Raw genomic sequence first — 17,964 nt, 5'->3', positions numbered from 1 at the left:
AAAAAAAAAAAAAAGATAATTGGCCATCAGACTCAGTTAATGGGGACAAGTGAAACTTGAACTGGACCATGAAAAGTTCTCACGAAGGATCTTTCTGGCCTCTCAGCAAGTTAGGACGTCTTATGAGCTTATGAGTCTTAGAGATGCACAATGACATGACAGGGGTGTTGGTTTGATTTCGTTGATGTGTAAACTATTAATGTGTTAATTAATATACCTATGACCTGAGGACACAAAAATGAACAAATTAAAGGTAGAAAAGCCTGTTCTTCCCTGGGAGAACAGGAATTCTCATGTATTGCTCATGGGAGGGAGTCTGTCAATACCTACAATATGGCAGCCAACCCCTTCCAGCATCTCATCTACACCTATAAGAACTGGCACATGCACAGGTCACTCCTCAGAAAAGACTGGAAATCAAGTATCCAGCACTACGGCAGACTGAAAAAGTTACTGCACAGCCATACACTGCAGTATCATACAACAGCAAACAACGGAAATCTTTATATACAATATGGAGTGAGCTTCAGCACTTTTCTCAGTGATGAAAAAACAAGGTGCAAGAGTGCATTCTAGCTGTGCACAGTGGCTGACACCTGTATTCCCAGCTATTTGGGAGGCTGAAGTGGGATGATCGCTTGAGGACAGGAGTTGGAGGCTGCAGTGAGTTACAACCATGCCATTACACTCCAGTCTAGGCAGCAGAACAAGAACTTGTCTCAAAACTTAAAAACAATTAAATTTTAAAGAGTGCATACTGTGTGCTACCACTTTTGCAAGAAGGTGGTAGGGTAAGTAGACCTATTCCCATTTCTTGGTTTTTCTTCTAAAACATTTTTTAGAGTATAAACAAAAAATCAACTAAGGATTACAGGGGGATCACACCTGTAATCCCAGCACTCCTGGAGGTCAAGGCAAAAGGATTGCTTGGGCTCAAGAGTTTGAGACCTCCCTGAGCAAGAGTGAGACCCCATCTGTACAGTAAATAGAAAAATTAGCCAGGTATACAGGTGCTCAGCTGCAGTCCCAGCTACTTGGCGAGGCTAAGGCCAGAAGATCCTTTAAGCTCAGATGTTTGATGCAGCTGTACTCTATCAGGGATGACAGAGTGAGGCTGTCTCAAAAAGTAAAAATAAAAAACAAAAAAATCTCATGTAGTAGAGAAAGCAAGATTTGTCAGCTTTTCAGCATATACATTTTTTATCATTCTTATCAAGACCTGTAAATGCTAATTTTCTCAAATGCCCTAGTGAAGAGCTCACAGCATCACAGAGACAAATTGGAAAAAGTTTAAGTGCAACACCTGGTGTTGCTAAGGGAGGAAGGGTCGGGAAGGGCTCCTTGCCACTGCCAGATAGGCCAGGGAGAGGGCAGAGGAAGGTCTGATGCACCGCGTGGGCCGGTGCCCGCCCCTGACCTGCACGCTGTGGGCACGGACCTGCCAGGCAAGTCCACGCGGCGCTGCTGCCGGGGACCGTCCTCACGTCTGCCAAGTCCTGGCGTTTCCTCCTAGGCCTCCCCAGCCCGCCGACGCCTGGCTTACCATGATGATTGTAGTTCCACTGCTGCACGCTGCCCTCGTATGTCCTCTTAGTCCAACGCCACGCGCCTAAATGCTGGTAAGCCACGCCGCATGCCATGTCCTGATTGGTCACCGCCTGCGCCACTTCCATTGGGTCTGGTCGTTTGGGGGCGGAGGCAAGGCCAGAATCCCTATCGTGATTGGCCATCTTCTTCAACCCCGGGAAGTCATCACTTTGAGCGGGAAGCGATGATCCCTTTGTGGACTTAGAGCTGTGGGAAGTCGTGCTTGGTCAGTGGAAGAGGTCAGGACTGGATTTGCGGGATTGGCCGGTAGCGGAGGGGCCATGATAGGGAAAAGGCTGCACTACTGTAATTTATGCCTCCTGAGCCCCATAAGTTCACCTATAAAATGTAGTCTCATTACTGAGCTTTACAGGGATGCCAGGAGTTAGAAACGGCTGGTAACCATAAAGGGGCTTTACAGGCTTAAGCTTGTGCGAATACAGGTGGAGCCACTCAGCTACCTTGTACTGGTGCTGATGGTAGTATCCTGTGCTGGTAAGCATTGTAAGCCCCTAGGTAACCTGATTCTTGCATGGTTACCTGATGTGGACGTGGCTGGTAAACTTTAGCACGGAGGGAGGGAGGGAATAGGTTCTCTCCCAAGAGGCTTCAAGCAGACTCTTGCTTGAGGAAAGAATCTCGAGAAGCTTTTCAGGCTGCAAAGAGAGATGGGTGAGGTGGGCAGAACAGGCATGAGGGCAGGGAGGCCTGTGAACTGGAATGTTTGTGGGGCACACGGACTGTGGTAAGAGGGTGACACTGGGGGTTCTGGGCAGGGCTGGCGTGACCACAACCAGACCAAGGAATCTGGCTTTCCGGGCTGGGCTGAAGCCAGCCTGCAGCAGATGAAGATGGGATTGGCCCTTTAAGTGGAGCATGTGGCAGCAGTGTGAAGTGAGGGGGATAATAGAAGCCAGAAGATCCCACAGTTATTGCAAGAGGGCAAAGAATGATTCACTCACCCATCCACCTTGATGAAAGGACACTCATGATTTCCAAGGTTTCTGGAGAAGGATTGATGCACTCAATTTGCTAAAGAACCCTCAAGGGGGCCCCGCACCTGTAGCTCAGTGGGTGGGGCGCCAGCCACACACGGAGGCTGGCGGGTTCAAATTCGGCCCAGGCCTGCTAAACAACAATGACAACTGTTGACAATGACAAAAGAAATAGCTGGGTTGTGGCAGGCACCTATAGCCCCAGCTACTTGGGAGGCTGAGGCAAGAGAATCGCTTAAGCCAAAAAGTTAGAGGTTGCTGTGAGTTGTGATGTAATCTAAGTTCACGGCACTCTACTGAGGGCGACAGCTTGAGACTCTGTCTCAAAAAAAAAGCTGGGTGGGAAGCTGAGGAGGGAGAATTGCTTGAGGTCAAGAGTTCCAGACTTGCCTGAGTGAAAGTGAGACCCTGACTCCTAAAAAAAAAAAAAAACAAGAACAACCCAGCCAAGTGCCTGTAATCCCAGCGGCTTTCGGAGGCTGAGGCTGGGGATGCCCACAGCCCAAGTCTGAGGTTGCAGCAAGCTATGAAGCCACTGCACTCTGCTCAGGGCATAGGGTGGGACTCTGTCTCAACAACAACAAAAAATCAACTACAACAACAAAAATAGCCAGTGGCTTGGCGCCTGTAGCTCAGCATCCAGGGTGCCAGCCACATACACCAGAGCTGGTGGGTCCCAACCCAGCCCAGTCCTGCCAAACAACAATGACAACTACAACAAAAAAATAGCCAGGCATTGTGGCGGGTGCCTATAGTTCCAGCTACTCAGGAGGCTGAGGCAAGAGAATCACTTAAGACCAAGAGTTTGAGGTTGCTGTCAGCTGTGACACAGCACTCTACTGAGGGCGACGTAGTAAGACTCTGTCTCAAAAAAAGAGAGAGAGTGGGCAGCACCTGTGGCTCAAGGAGTAGGACACTGGCCCCATGTACCAGAGGGGATGGGTTCAAATCCAGTCTCGGCAAAAAAAAAAAAAAAAGGGAGAGAGAGAGAGAACCTTCAAGTGGGTTTCCTTCTGTTGCACACAGAAAGCCATTTATTGAGTCAAAGAGGATTGTCAAGAAAGAAAGGAGATTTATCATGGAGGACACATCAACCAGGAGGTGGGAGGTATGGGCTCTCTCAAATCTGCCTCCCCTACAAACAGGGTCAGGAGTTTTCTTGAAGGTGAAATGGGTAGTGCATGAAGGGAGTGAGCATCATTATATGTTTTGGGGGAGAACAGGGCACACAAGTGCAGTGAGAAATCATGTTATAACATATATCATATAATTGAGAATGACAGAAAAATCCCTCCCTGATGGAGATCTAGTAGTATACTGGGCCAGAGGCACCATCTATGGTGAGGTGTCCCTTATCTCATCTTCATCTCTGGTGAAACAGCAGTGTAAGGCTATGTAACTATCTTTTGGTTGCAAGAAAGGAAATGCCGGCTCGGCGCCTATAGCTCAACCGGCTAAGGCGCCAGCCACGTACACCTAAGGTGGCGGGTTCGAATCCCCAGCCCGGACCCGCCAAACAACAATGATGGCTGCAACCAAAAAATAGCCGGGCGTTGTGGCAGGCACCTGTGGTCCCAGCTACTTGGGAAGTGGAGGCAGGAGACTCGCTTGAGCCCAGGAGTTGGAGGTTGCTGTGAGCTGTAATGCCATGGGACTCTACCCAGGGGGACAGCTTGAGGCTCTGTCTCAAAAAAAAAAAGAAAGGAAATGCCACCATTTGGGCGTGGGGACTAACTCAAAGGGAATGCATTAGTGCAACAGAAAGTTACAAAGTTCTCAGTAAATCTTACTGGCCTAGGCACTTGAAACATAAGAGAGGCTCAGCACTGGTAGCACAGTGGTTATGGCACCAGCCACATACACCGAGGGTGGCAGGTTCAAACCCAGACCCGGCCTGCTAAACAACTGCAACAAAAAAAATAGCTGGGTGTTGTGGGGGGTGCCTGTAGTTCAGCTACTTGGGAGGCTGAGGCAAGAGAATCACTTAAGCCCAAGAGTTCGAAGTTGCTGTGAGCTGATACTACAACTCTCTAATGAGACTGTCTGGAAAAAAAGAAATATAAGAGAACTATAAAAAGATGTTTTTACTTATGGAGCTGGTTACCAATTCCCTTTCCCTTAGCCCTGCAGAATCCACCATCTCCTTCCCCAATCCTTTCTTTTCTTTTCTTTTCTTTTTTATTTTAGAGACAGTCTTTCTGTGTTACCCAAGCTGGAGTACAATGGCATGATCATAGCTCACTGCAACTTTGAACTCCTGGGCTTAAGTGATCCTCCTGCCTTGGCCTCCAAAGTGCTAGGATTACAGGCATTGGCCAAAGCAGCGAGTGCCCTTCCATTCTTGGTGCTGTGTTTACCCCAATGGGGGGCTGCGAAGCGTCATTCCCCTCCTCAGGGTCCCAGCTGGCCCTGAAAATTAAATTGACATAGGACAGATAAACAGGAGAAAAGCACATAAATGTACTTAATTCAAGTTTACATGGCCTATAAACCTGTATAAGAAAATGAAAACCCATCAAGAAGATACAATGGGTTACTTACATATTGAATTGGATAAAGAACAGTTAAGCAGTGAAGAAACCGCTAAATTATGTGGGAGACTTAAAAGATAAGAGTTATTTTAATAAGTATACAGAATCTTCATTTCCACTTCTCACCCTTTAGGAGGGTGCTTTTTTTCCAGTGGGGCATGGTGGCTCATGCCTATAATCCTAGCCCTCTGAGAGGCCAAGGTAGGTGGATTGCTTGAGCTCAGGATTTTGAGACCAGCCTGAGCAATAGCAAGATGTCCTCTCTACTAAAAATAGAGAACTTAGCTGAGCATCATGGGGGGCGCCTGTAGTCCCAGCTACTGGGAAAGCTAAAGCAGGAGAATTGCTTGAGCCCAGGAGTTTGAGGTTGCTGTGAGCTGGGCTGATGCCACTGTACTCTATCTAGGCTGTGAGACTCTGTCTCAAAAACAAACAAAAAAGCAATGTAGCATTTTTCACATGGAAACTTCATCTCCTGCTTTTAAGAAACAACATAAGGTCACAGTGGTCTTTCTGCACCTGCAGGTTTTTATTTATTTGTTTCTGAGACAAAGTTTCATTCTTTTGCAGGTAGAGTGCTGTGGCATCATGGCTCCCAGCAACCTCAAACTCTTGGGTTCAAGTGATTCTCTTGCCTCAGCCTCCCAATTAGCGGGGACTACAGGTACCTGCCACAATGCCTGGCTATTTTTAGAGACAGAGTCTTGCTCTTGCTCAGGCTGGTCTACAACTCATGAGCTCAAGCAATCCACCTGCCTTGGTCTCGCAGAGTGCTAGGGTTACAGGTGTGAGCCACCACACCTGGCCTAGCACCTGCAGTTTTTTCAAGTGCCTTTTACTTAATCAATATATCCACGCTGTATGTTTTAACTCCTTCATTTTCCCCTCTGGGACTTCCTTAGAAATTCCATACATTAAAAGCTGGTTTGGGCCAGGTGCAGTTCCTCACACCTATAACCCTAGCACTTTGGAAGACCAGAAGTTCAAGAACAGCCTGAGCAAGAGCAAGCTCTCACCTCTACAGAAAAATAGAAAAATTACCTAGGTATGGTGGTGTGCAGGTACTGACCCAGCAAAGATCCTGAGGCAAAAGGATCTTGACCCAGGAATTCAAGGTTGCAATGAGGTATGATCAGGCCACTGCATTTCAGCCTGGGCAACTGAGAGTAAGACTGTGTCTAAAAATAAAAAATAAAAGAAGAAGCTGGTTTGATGGCTGTGTAGGGAAGAATCATGTTAGTAGCTGAGTCTGCAAAGGAAGAGAAGAACATCAATTGGAACAAGCAGAAAAAATTCAATATCTCATTAAATTAGTCATGAAAATATTTCAGTTAGGCAGTTGTGTCTCCTTTTAGGAGGCAGTGATGTAGGTGGGCTCTTATCTAAGTTGGGCCTCTCTGTGGTGAAAGCAAACAGGTACCTAATGGGAACATTAAGAAGAGGCAGCCTCCGCCACTGATGGGAGAGGTGGAGCCCCCAGAGCCACCCAAAGTGCCCGCGAGCCACCAGCCTGGAGGAATCCGGGTTCTGAAGAGAAATATGAAACGCAATGGAAGCAGAAATTGTTTGAATAGGAGGAGTAGGTTTGGTTCTCCAGAAAGAGACTGGCTTCAAGAAGATGTGAAGAGAGGCTGTGTTTACATTTATGTAAGGTGACCAGACTCCCCGCTTTGGGCGGGACAGTCCAAATTTTTAACAATTTTTCCCACTTCCCACAGCGTTTTTAAAAAGTCCCAACTTTTTTTTCTTTCTTTCTTTTCTTTTTTTTTTTTTTGAGACAGAGCCTCAAGCTGTCCCCCAGGGTAGAGTGCAGCTCACAGCAACCTCCAACTCCTGGGTTCAAGCGAGTCTCCTGCCTCAGCCTCCCAAGTAGCTGGGCCCACAGGTGCCCACCACAATGCCTGGCTATTTTTTGGTTGTAGCCATCATTGTTGTTTGGTGGCCCAGGCTGGATTCGAACCCACCACCTTAGGTGTATGTAGCTGGTGCCTTAGCTGCTTGAGCCACAGGCACCGAGCCAAGTCCTGATTTTTGGAAAGAATGCACTAGGGAAGGGCGGGACAACGAGAAGGGAATATACAGTTTTGTTTTCGGCTGCTGAAAAGGTTAATGTAACTCCATTTGGGAATGAAGAGGTTAATGTAACTTCATTTGGAAATGAAAAGGCTAATGTAAACTCCCTACTCCACTCCTGGGCAAGGTGGCCCAGGTGGAATCGGTATCAGAAGGATACTGGCTCCCTTCCTCGCTTCTAGGCAAGGACAATTCGCTCAGAAGGAGCCAAACTGTCTGGAACAAACAAGTAGCCCCCCTCCCAGAGGGTCCCTAACCATAAACAGCTCAGCCAATAGCAGCCCGGGCGACAAAACACCCAATGAAATTCCTCTATGCGCTTTAAAAACCTCAGCTTGCTTCACTAGGGAGTCGCCCTTCCTCCAGCCGCTGCTGAAAGGAAGAGTGGCCCAGGCATATGCTTGCAAAATAAAGCACTTTTTGTCTTTACATGTGTGTGGTGGTCTCTCAGTGGCAATTCTGGTCCCAACACTGCCATGTGGCTATTTCACCAGGATATAAGTTTTATATTATTTTTGTTAATTCTATAATGTTAAACTTCAATAACAAATAATTGTTGAGAACTGATTATCAAGAACTGCTTATCAAAGTTTGCTTTGTTGATCAGTTGTTAGAATTTGGCCACCACTGTTTGGCTTTAATGAACAATAGCATTTTTGGGCATTGGCAACCACGAAAACATTTTGTAACTGTCTCTCAGATGATACACATCGTACTGCGTGCTAGTGCTAGTTAAACAAGTGATGTCAACAAATCAACTATTCAGATAATTTAGGAAAGTAATTTCTTTATTTATTTCATGAATTTAGCAGACAGTGCTCATATTATTTATATTTTATAGCGGCGGCAAAAAGTCTAGCACTGGCCTTGAAAGTGACATGACTTACGAGGTATCATTATTAAAAAAAATATTGATAAGGAAAAGGTTAACTCTTGGGCATTAGCAAAAATCACAATAGAGAACAAATGTTTAGAAATATTTCATCATTTTGAAACAAACCATGTTCCACACAATAATGCACTAAAAACTGTGGGATATGCACTGTCCTTACCAGGAACTAATGCTGCGACTGAACGCGTTTTTTCTACAGTAAATAAAGTGGGGACATCAGGAAAATCACAATTAAGTGTTGAGACTTTGAAAGCCATTTTATGTGTGAAATATAATTTAACAAATTCTTGTGAAAAATTTTATGACCTTTTAAACAATGACAGCAATCTACTAAAAAAAATTCGCTCAAATGAGAAATATGCAAAGAATAAAATAATACTATACATAAATTTTTTTTTTTTTTTTTTTGGCCAGGGCTGGTTCTGAACCCGCCACCTCTGGCATATGAGGCTGGTGCCCTACTCCTTTGAGCCACAGGTGCCGCCCTATGCATGATTTTTTTAATGTATTACATTTGTAAATTGTACTTATGTTGAAATTAAAAATATAAATATTACAATACTATTTTTGCATTCTATGAAAATTTTTGTTGCTCCATATAGACCAAATGTTTAATTAAGAACCCAACCCCACCCCCATCAATGTTGTCCTGCTTTACCAATGTTAAAATCTGGTCACCTTACCTTTATGGAGCAGACACTACCACTGCCACTCCAACCACCTCCTCCTCCTCCTCCTCTTCTTCCTCCTCTGACTTGCATCTTGTCCTTTGCATAGTAGACAACAGCATCAGAAATATGTGCTGGAGAAGGCAGAGAAAGTCTTTATTTACAGCTCCACGGAGACCTGGTCAGGAGACTGGAACCTATTGAACGACCTCTTCAGATTGTTTATGATTACTTGTCGAAACTGGAATTTGATGATCCTGTGCGTATACAGGAGGAGGCTACAAATCCTGACCTTGGCTGTATGATTCAATTTTACGGTGAAAAACCACATCTGATGGATCCTCTGGATCAAATCCTACTGTCTGGCATCTATAATATACGCAAGGGAAAGACTCAACTGCACAAGTGGGCTGAACGCCTGGTTGTTCTCTGGGGTACCTGCCTTATTGTTTCCTCGATGAAGGATTGTCAAACTGGAAAGATGCACATTTTGCCTCTGGTTGGGGGAAAGGTAGAAGAAGTGAAGTGATGGCAGTACTGGAGCCCAAGCTCAGACCTATCACATCAGCTTTGAGACTTGGGCAGAGTACCAGAAATGGCAATGGCAAGCCTCCAAGGTGATGAGCGGCCAGATGTCCTGTGTGGAGATAAGAATGGAGAAGCCGGCTCGGCGCCTATAGCTCAACCGGCTAAGGCGCCAGCCACGTACACCTAAGGTGGTGGGTTCGAATCCCCAGCCCGGACCCGCCAAACAACAATGACGGCTGCAACCAAAAAATAGCCGGGCGTTGTGGCGGGCGCCTGTGGTCCCAGCTACTTGGGAGGCGGAGGCAGGAGACTCGCTTGAGCCCAGGAGTTGGAGGTTGCTGTGAGCTGTAATGCCACGGCACTCTGCCCAGGGGGACAGCTTGAGGCTCTGTCTCAAAAAAAAAAAAAAAAAAAAAAAAAGAATGGAGAAGCCCATTAGAAACGTGTTTTGAAAATGAACTTACTCCCAAGAAAGCAAATTATAATTTTTAATTTTCTTTCTAGGCCTTTCTGAGTATATATATATATAATGAATAAAATCATAGAATTCCACAAAGTCCTTAACTTATTTTTTGTGTTTGCATAGAAAGCCCACAGTGCTGTCAGAAATGTTTTCAGGTGCATTTACCTCGGTACCATCTTGGTGAGGTGTAGTGCCTTAGAAGGATTAAGAGATTTGACCCTTGAACAAATTGAGACACAATGAGATGAGATTTAAATGACTTTCCCTTGACCTCAGCAGTCAGTGATAGATGGATCCATTTCCTAACTTGTAGCCCAGTGCTTCTTGGTCTGTATATATTTAGAATAACCTTAATGAACCACTTCAAGTGATAACAGTTTCCAATGATACAGTTTGTGTTTTTTAGATCCATTTTCACAGCCCATATTTTATTAGTACACAATTATAGAAATGTAAGCTTTGTTATGGATTTAATGAATTTTTTGTGGTTATATTGTGTTGGCTGTATGTCGCAGCCCCTATGGCCTTGGTCTCGATAACTGCAGGAAGGAACCAGGCATGATGCGGATTAGAAGTACAAGCTTGGGGTGGCACCTGTGGCTCAAAGGAGTAGGACGCCGGTCCCATATGCCAGAGGTAGTGGGTTCAAACCCAGCCCTGGCCAAAAACTGCAAAAAAAAAAAAAAAACAAAAAAAAACTACAAGCTTGCAGGAGGTGGGCTAACCTTGATTGCGGGGTAGCCCCAAGCAACCCCCGAGATAGCCTTTTATTGAGACAGTACAAGACAGGTGAGGGGAGTATCAGACAATGACTACGGCCTAAGGCTTCCATGGGCTCGGGCTCTTTCTTTGCAAGGAGCACCTGCGAACGAATTGCCCAAGCGTCTACCCACCAGCTGCAAATGATCTTGCTCAGAGGTCCTCTGGCTCTTGGTGTCCCCTACAGCTATAAAATCGGCTTTGAATTAAAAAAAAAAGAAAGAAAGAAAGAAGAAAAAGGGTGGCACCTGTGGCTCAGTGAGTAGGGCACCAGCCCCATAGACTGAGGGTGGCAGTTTCAAACCGGGTCTTGGGGGTGACAAAGTGAAACTCTGTCTCTTAAAAAAAAGGAAAAGAAAGAAGTTAATGGCTGGCGCAAATATAAACCACATTTTTTTAGTTTAGAGGGTGGAAAGTTGAGAAGATTACTAGATGTTGGGTTTGAAACATTTTTAGTTGGAGTAGGGGGTTGACAGTGACAATCTCGATGAATTCCTTGTTTGTACTTTGTATGTCCCTAGTGATGCCATTTGATGTCCTAGTGACCCTCCAAAGTGCCCTGTAGAGTAGTGGGCATGAAGATTGTCAATATGTGATTGGTTGTGATTTCTCTGAAGTGTATGTCAAGTTGTCCAGCTTTACCTTGTTAGGACTTCAGGAAAATGGTCATTTTAGATTTTAGTGACTCCAAGTGAGAAGGATGGGGAAAAAAGTGGAATTTTTTTTTTTTTTTTGAGACAGAGTCCCACTATGTCTCCCTCAGTAGGTGCTGTGGCATCACAGCTCACAGCAACTTCAAACTCTTGGACTTAAGCGATTCCCTTGCCTCAGCCTCCCAAGTAGCTGTGGTAGCTGGTGCCTACCACAATACCTGGCTATTTTTTGTTGCAGATGTCATTGTTGTTTAGCTGGCCCTGGCTGGGTTCGAACCCACCAGACTCAGTGTATGTGGCAGATGCCGTAAACACTGTGCTACGGGCACCAAGCCAAAAAATTGGAAATGTTAATTATCGACGAAATGCACCAAATAGCAGGAGCCAGTTCACCAAGAAGAAAAGGCTTAGTAAGCAGTTCTCAACTTGTGGGTTGTGACCCCTTTTTAACAATGAAAATACACTGCAGCAGTAGGAAGGTTGAGAACCACTGGGCCTTAAAGTCTGACATCCCATAATGGTGTGTTACATAATAGCTTTTATTGAAATATAGAATGTTTTCCCTACAGTCATCTGCATTTTTATCAAAGATAATCAAAATAAGACTAATCTGGGTTTTTTTGTTTTTTTGTTTTTTTTTTTTTTAGAGACAGAGTCTTACTTTGTCACCCTCAGTAGAGTGCTGTGGCATTACAGCTCACAGCAACCTCCAGCTCTTGGTCTTAGGCCATTCTCTTGCTTTAGCCTCGAGAGTAGCTGGGACTACAGGCACCTGCCACAATGCCTGGCTCTTTTTTTTTGAGAGGGAACCTCAAGCTGTCCCCCTGGGTAGAGTGCCATGGCATCACAGCTCACAGCAACCTCCAACTCCTGGGCTCAAGCGAGTCTCCTGCCTCAGCCTCCCAAGTAGCTGGGACTACAGGCGCCCACCACAACGCCTGGCCATTTTTTTGGTTGCAGCCATCATTGTTGTTTGGCAGGCCCGGGCTGGAGATTCGAACCCGCCACCTTAGGTGTATGTGGCTGGCACCTTAGCCGCTTGAGCCACAGACGCCGAGCCCCTGGCTACTTTTTTGTTGCAGTTTGGCTGGGACCAGGTTTGAACCTATCGCCTTCGGTATATGGGGCCGGTGCCCTACTCACTGAGCCACAGGTGCCACCCAAGACTAATCTGTTTGTAAAATAAGTTTAGTTTCATTAAATATGGTCCAATTTTTTGCATGAGTACAATAAGAATCATGATTAATCATAACAGCTTTTTTTTTTTTTTGAGACAGAGTGTCACTCTGTTGCCCAGGCTACAATGTTGTGGTGTCCTGGGACCCATCAGCATGCTCAGCTAATTTTTTTATGTTTAGTAGAGAAAGGATCTCACTCTTGCTCTGACTGGTCTTGAACTCCTGAGATCAAGTGATCCACCTGTCTTGGCCTCCCAGAGTGCTGGGATTACAGGCATGAGCCACCTTGCCCAGCTACATCTAGCTCTTTTGAAGTCTGCCTTGTTGTGAATAAAATAAAGACTCTCAGGTTTGACTTTTATTATAAAAGCCCAATAAGGTTAGGAAGCCAAGCCCAGAGCTCACCATTAGACTTCACCTGCAATACAAATAGATTTGGGCAAATTCCTCTCTACTCCAGGTCCCCAGAATATCTGAGATTCCTGGACCTGCCAGGAAGTGGCAGCCCTTACTCACCTGTAAGGCCAGCAAGCAAAGCAACCTTTTTTTTTTTTTTTTAGACAGAACCTTAAGCTGTCCCCCTGGGCAGAGTGCTGTGCCATCACAACTCACAGCAACCTCCAACTCCTGGGCTCAAGCGAGTCTCCTGCCTCAGCCTCCCAAGTAGCTGGGACCACAGGCACCTGCCACAATACCTGGATATTTTTTGGTTGCAGCCGTCATTGTTGTTTGGCGGGCCTGGGCTGGATTCGAACCCGCCACCTTAGGTGTATGTGGCTGGCGCCTTAGCCACTTGAGCCATAAGCACCGAGCCGCAAAGCAACCTTTTAAGCCAGTTTTTCCAGAGGAGCTATGTAAGCATTTGTTCTATTAAGTCAACCTTTGTTCCTTCACATTGTCTGGTCATATCTGAAAATACAAAATTCCTTCCCAGTGAAGCTTGGCCTGGGAAAAATAAAAATTAAAAGAGAAGAAATGAAAATATACAATTCTGGTTACAGACATAGCTCATGATAGTGCGCACGGGTAGTACTAGCTACTCAAGAGGTCAAGATAAGAAAATGGCTTGTGCCCAGGAGTTCAGGGTTATAGCAAGCTATGACTGCACCACTGCACTCCAGCCTGGGTGATAATAGAGTGAGGCCCTATTAGAAAGTGAAGAGAAGGGGAGAGGAGAGAAGAGAGAAGTTGAAGGAGATGGGGAGGAAAGGGGAGGAAAGGGGAGAAAGGACCAAGGGAGCAGGGAAGAGAGCAGAGGGGTGGGGAGATGAGGGGAGGGCAACGGTGGGAGAGAATGGGGATGGAAGTGGAGGGGAGGGAAGGGGAAAAAAAAAAGGAATGGGTCTGGTGTGGTGGCTCATGCCTATAATCTCAGCACTCTGGGAGGCCAAGGCAGGTGGATTGCCTGAGTTCAAGAGTTCAAAACCAGCCTGAGAAAGAGCCAGATCCAATCTCTAAAAATAGCTTGACACTGTAGCTGGTGCCTATAGTCCCACCTACTCAGGAGGCTGAGGCAAGAGAATCCCTTGAGCCCAAGAGTTTGAGGTTGCTGTGAGCTATGATGTCATGGAACTCTACCCAGGATGACAAAGTAAGACCCTGTCTCAAAAAAAAAAAAAAGGGTATCGCCCATAGCTCAGTGTATAGGGCGTTGGCCACATATACCAAGGCTGGTGGGTTCAAACCAGGCCTGGGCCAGCTACAAAACAATAATGACAACTGCAATAACAAGAACAAAAAAAATAGCTGGGTGTTGTGGCAGGTGCCTGCAGTACCAGCCACTTGGGAGGCTGAGGCAAGAGAATCACTTAAGCCCAAGAGTTTGAGGTTGCTGTGAGCTGTGATGCCACAGCACTCTACCCAGGGTGACATGGTGAGACTGTCTCAATAAAAAAAGGACAAAAAATAATAACTCTTCCCTCCCCTCCCCTTAACAAAAATGTCCTTCATATATAGCTTTCCTTACCAAAAACATATCGAATTTTCTTGTATACTTTACCTAAGAGTTGTTTTCTCCTATTATCCTAATAGTTTTAATTACATATGTTAATTAACAATTCTTTATTCTTCATAACTTTAATTTCTAGTAAAATAGAAAATTAGGGATAGTCAGTTATCAACCATCATTTAGTTTATTATACCATTTCATAATTTCTGGAAATATATACAAATTTTCTTTCTTTTTTTTTTGAGAGAGTCTCACATTGTCACTCTTAGCTCACAGCAACCTCAAACTCTTGGGCTTAAGTGATTCTCTTGCCTCAGCCTCCCAAGAACTGGGACTATAGGCGCCCACCACAACACCCAACTATTTTTAGAGATGAGGTCTCACTCTAGCTCAGGCTGATCTCGAGTCTGTGAGCTCAAGCAATCCAACTGCCTCAGCCTCCCACGTGCTGGGATAACAGGCATGAGCCACCATGCCCAGCCCTAAACCATAATCATTATTGAAAAATTCATTTATAAATTTTTCCCCACTTTTGTATGAGTTTACTTTGCTTCACAACTATGTTTGATTGTGAAAACTTTATGAAACATTAAACAAAGTTAGTCATTATATTAAGTTATTCTTTTGCTGGCAGTTTTTGTAACATATATATTAGACAATTGCCAAACATTATTGAAGTAAAGCATCTAAAAAGTTAAACATTCAGCTTTTTTCTTTCTTTTTGTGTCAGATGAGCAGATGTAAGGGTTGTTTTCATTAATTCTTTAGATGCTTAACTTTTTTTTTTTTGAGAAAGAGTCTCACTCTTGCCCCCCTGGGTAGAGCGCTATGGCATCATAGCTCACAGCAACCTCAAACTCTTGGGCTCAAGAGATCCTTTTACCACTGCCTTCCAAGTAGCTAGGACTACACTACCACACCCAGCTAGTTTTTCTATTAGTAGAGATGGGAGGCTTGGCGCCTGTGGCTCAAGTAGCTAAGGCACCAGCCACATACACCTAAGGTGGCGGGTTTGAATCAACCCCAGGCCTGCCAAACAACAACGACGGCTGCAACCAAAAAATAGCCGGGCGTTGCGGCAGGCGCCCGTGGGCCCCGCCACTTGGGGAGGCGGAGGCAGGAGACTTGCTTGAGCCCAGGAATTGGAGGTTGCTGTGAGCTGTGAGGCCACAGCACTCTACCCAGGGGGACAGCTTGAGGCTCTGTCTCAAAAAAATAAAAAGTAGAGATGGGGTATCACTCTTGCTCAGCCTGGTCTGGAACCTGAGCTCAACCAATCCACCTGCCTCAGCCTCCTCAGCCTCCAGATACTTAATTTTTAAAGATAAGATAAGATTTACACTTTCAAGATTAGTGAGAAAGGATATAGATTTTTTTTCCTTTTTTTTTTTTTTTTTTTGAGACAGAATCTCAAACTGTTGCCCTGGGTAGAGTGCTGTGACATCATAGTTCATAGCAACCTACAACTCTTGGGCTCAAGTGATCCTCTTGCCTCAGTTTTTCTATTTTTAGTAGATTCGGGGTCTCACTTTTGTTCAGGCTGGTCTGGAACTGCTGAGCTCAAGTCATCCACCTACATCGGCCTCCCAGAGTGCTGGGATTACAGGCATGAGCCTCTGCGCCCATCAGGGAAAGGATATGGGTTTTTTTCCAAGAAGGGGCAGTATGGGGGCATATTTGTTTGTTACCATCAGAGATCTAGAACAGTTTTTAAGATTTTTTTTCCCTAAGTGTAGGACAGTTCAATAAATTTTTTGTTAGGTTCTTTAATATGGAAAGACCTGGCTGATTAATTTTGATTACCAAGCCCTGAGAAGTAGGAGTTGAAGGTATAATAAAGCAAGCCTGGCTGCAAATTCTGGAGTCAGCCTTTATTTTCTGTCTTTCAACAGTTACAGAAGTAAATGTTTATTTTGTGCCTGGAGATCAGGCTGAGGAGTGGTCTATAAATTTTGCAGGGAAGGGGAAGTTAAAGTAGGCAGGTGGGTGTTTAAAGGATATTTGGAGAAGCTGGCGGAATTTTAGGAGCAAAAGAATTTGCTGAAGAGATAAGGCCAGACTTTGAAGTGGAGAAGTTTAAGCCAGGCACCTAGAGATCCAAAAGATTTTCTGGGGGTTCAAAAGTAGGGATTTGGAGGTAAAAGGTAGCACAGGTAGGTAAAGGGGGAGAATTTACAGAGGAATTTTAACTATTGTTCTTTAATCTTGCTAAAGGAGTTTCTAATGCTATAGCTGGGACATTCTTTTGTGTCTTTTTTTTTTTTTTGGAGACTGGGTCTCACTCTTGCTCAGACTGGCCTGGAATTCCTGAACTCAAGTGATCTTCCCACCTCCACCTCCCACGGTGCTAGGGTGCTAGGATTACAGTCATGAACCGCCATGCCTGGCCTGATAGGACAATTGTTTAGGGTGACAGCACTCTTAAAAAATACTTCTAGATGCAAAAGTTCAAATCTTCAAAGGTATATGTATTTTCATTGTGACTCAAAATCAATAAGACTTTTATAGCTTAATGATGACACAGAAAGTACATCCAAAGAAGCTGGAAAAGATGTATGTGGTCCCCTTGGAGATGCAAAGTCTGTCCCAAGATAGCCTGAGAAACTAACAGACTCTCATTGTTAACCAGGCAATGAAGGTTGAAACAATTAAAGTCTCCCTGGAGCTGGCAAGTGAGAAGAGAGAGGGACTGTGTTTCTGATTCCAAGCAGGCTGGCCAGTGGCATGATGCCGTAAGCCTGTCAACATGTGACCCCTGGCTAGCAGAGACCAAAAAGAATATATATATTTTTCAAGAATATATATACATATATAAGAAAATATACATAAATTTTTAAGAGACAGTCTCACTTTGTCTCCCTCAGTAGAGTGCTATGACGTCACAGCTCACAGCAACCTCCAGCTCTTGGACATAGGTGATTCTCTTGCCTCAGCCTCCCAAGTAGCTGGGACTACAGGCACCCGGCACAATGCAGTTGTGGCTGGGATCAAGTTTGAACCCGCCACCCTCGGTATATGAGGCCAGGGCCCTACTCACTGAGTCACAGGTGCTGCTTTGAAAAGAACATTTTCAATGGTCATAAAGCCAAGTTCTTGAGGCACAAAGCAAGCCGGAAAAAGAATCTTATGATTTTCCTCCTTAAACCGCACGAAAGACAGAGGCAAGGAAAATGTGCGCTATTACTGGGAGGCTGTGGATCACCAGCCAATGTGTGCCCAGAACCAAATTCACAAGTGTAATATTAAATAATTCAAACTTAAAGCTGTTGGAACTTCAAGCCTTGAGAAGAATGTGGCTGTGTAGCATGAGTCACAATGTATGCCTCGCGACTTCTGCTTTTTCTTGTAAATGATTAGAAATGACAGAGTGGTGCCAGAGATAAGTTCTCCTCAGAACATTACTCTTATTAATGGAATGTTAAAGCAATTTTCCTTGGAATGTAACAAATGTACAAATCAAATTGCTGTAACTTCTGGCCCTGTATGGAAACTGTTGTAACCCTGCTAGAACTTTCCAAACTCCCACTTTGGATCACTGATGCCACCATCTCTTTGGAATGCATACGTATTCCTCAGGTGGTGACCTCAAACTTTGCACTTGAATACATTCTATACTTAATAATATTTTCTGAATCTCATTATTTAAAATTGACATACAAATCATAATTCTTTTTTTTTTTTTTTTTTTT

The 17,964-nt window shown here is 44.8% G+C and overlaps 1 pseudogene; it reads left to right on the top strand.

Annotated features, from left to right (window-relative positions):
• The first annotated feature begins 6,652 nt into the window (after nucleotides 1-6,652).
• LOC100940361 lies at nucleotides 6,653-9,426 on the top strand (annotated as a pseudogene).
• The last annotated feature ends 8,538 nt before the right edge of the window (nucleotides 9,427-17,964 follow it).

Source organism: Otolemur garnettii, unplaced genomic scaffold (assembly GCF_000181295.1).
Source record: "Otolemur garnettii isolate 467f Iridium unplaced genomic scaffold, OtoGar3 scaffold00218, whole genome shotgun sequence".
NCBI classification, from domain to species: domain Eukaryota; kingdom Metazoa; phylum Chordata; class Mammalia; order Primates; family Galagidae; genus Otolemur; species Otolemur garnettii.
Note: the sequence above shows the minus strand (reverse complement) of the source record. Positions and strands in the feature narration are given on the sequence as shown.